Genomic DNA, 2,297 nt, shown 5'->3' with positions numbered 1-2,297 from the left:
ATATATATATATTATCTATGTATATGTTATATAAATATTTATTTTATATATATATATATGGATAGATAGATATATATATATATATATATTATATGTATATATGTGCTATATAAATATTCAAATTATATATATGTCTGTGTGTGCATATGTATGTGTTTCTCTGTGCGCATATATCATAACAATAGCAGTAATGATGCATGAGGTGCGAGCGTAATACCGAGAATCTAAAAAATATTGTTTCTTCTTCATTCACAATTCATTCTGGAAGATTCGAACGGGAACGTGAATATATTAATCGCTGCTGTATGTCGTGAACGGAGAATATGTTTTCACTGTAGACGGTGTGTGTGTATAACACATGTGATACTCTAATATATGGAGATTTTGATCAATGTATCGCATGTATTACGTATTCCTCATCTAATGGGAGTGGTTGTCCGATGACGGATGTAACAGCAATTAGTACACCAGGATGTGTTGACAATGAATAAATATAGTATTGATTTATATGCATATATGATGGTTGCCTAATTTTGTGACATGATAGCCCCCTCACATTCAGTGACATCTGTTCGTCATTGGATTTAAGTGGTAAAATCTTGTGCAACACATTTGCCGCTCCATCTTGGTCGCCATAATGCATTTTATTGACTTGTACCGCAAGATGAATCGTACGTACATACACACACACATACATACATCTGCAGTTACTCTGTCTAGATAACAAGATCAGGTGTATACCTGTAATTATTAGGCTACTGGGAATGGTAACACACTTACTAAAGACCAATCTTGAGAAATCAGAAAGGCGAAAGCTGATTCTAACAATACGTGCCTAAGCCATGACTGGAACTGTAACAGCTTTCAAAATCATCCAGAAATTTAAGACAACAGGAGGAGGTAAAACGCAGAAGAAAGGAGCGTCTTCAATATCCTCGACCCGTACCGACTATCCTGTGTGCGTTCTGCTCAAGGTTCTTCCACTGCCGACTTGGACTCCAAAATCACATGCAGCACAAACATCGCCGGAGGAGACTGGACAGAAACTGGCGAACCCTATGCTCTGATACGAGCTGGAGACGACGACTCCAGTTCAGATTACACATGTGAAAAATAGAGGATAACAGGTGATTCCATACACCTCAAAACTCTTAAATAACAGGTGATTCCATACACCTCAAAACTCTTAAATTCCCTTACCAGGTTCCCACGAAAAGATAGGATAAAGGGATAAAAATCCATCCCGAGTCATATAAACTCACAAGCGAGTATATTCCTCACCTGGCCGGGACGCTTATCCATCGCAGGATTCAATACGAAATGAAGTGCTTGGTCAAGAACACAACAAATACATCACCCGCTCCAGGAATTGAAACCACTATCTTACGTTCATGAGTTGAACACATTAACCACTAAATTACACACCTTCAGCCCGCACCAATTCCAGCAAGCGTATTTCCTTTCCCGACCTACAACACTATTTGTCCTCTGCCTTTGACCAAATAAGTCATAAATGATGATCATGCAACACAATTATCTTCTTGGACCCGAGTGAATAACGTGAGATCGACAATACCCTTCCCCTCTCAAATTCCAGCCCTTGTGCCTATATGTGAAAAAGGATTGCTATTATTATTATTATCATCATCATCATCATTATCATCATAAGGCTGGCAGAAACGTTAGCACACTGGACAAATAGCTTAGGGTTATTTTGCCGGTTACCACGTTCTGAGTTCAAATTGCGCCGAAGTCGACTTTGCCTTTCATTCTTTCGGAATCGATCAGTTGAGTATCGAGGACTATATAAATCGACCAGTCCCCTCTCCCCAAATTCAGGCCTTGTGCTTTTGTAGAAAGGATTATTATTATTATTATTATTATTATTATTATTATTATTATTATTATTATTATTAAGGCGGTGAGCTGGCAGAATCGACAGCACGCCCAACAAAATGCTTAACGGCATTTCGCTCGTCGCAACGTTCTGAGTTCAAATTTCACCGAGGTCGACTTTGCCTTTCATCCTTTCGGTGTAGATAAATTAAGTACCAGTTGCGAACTGGGATCGAGCTAATTGACTAGCCCCCTCCCCCAAAATTTCGTGCCTTGTACCTAGAGTAGAAAAGAATATGTTGTCTGCTGCAGACACTTCTGTGTTATCTAAATTATAAAACTATGCGAAAATGACGGTATAAATGCGTATGTCGTACTTAGCGCGGATGTACACTGCGAACGCTCTTATACTGCCGTATTTTCATAGCCTTATAACTTTCGCAGAGTATATCTACGCTAAG

The sequence above is a fragment of the Octopus bimaculoides genome, chromosome 21 (genome assembly GCF_001194135.2).
Source record: "Octopus bimaculoides isolate UCB-OBI-ISO-001 chromosome 21, ASM119413v2, whole genome shotgun sequence".
In the NCBI taxonomy this organism is placed as follows: Eukaryota; Metazoa; Mollusca; class Cephalopoda; order Octopoda; family Octopodidae; genus Octopus; species Octopus bimaculoides.
The sequence above is the reverse complement of the archived record's forward strand: the minus strand, read 5'-3'. Positions refer to the sequence as shown.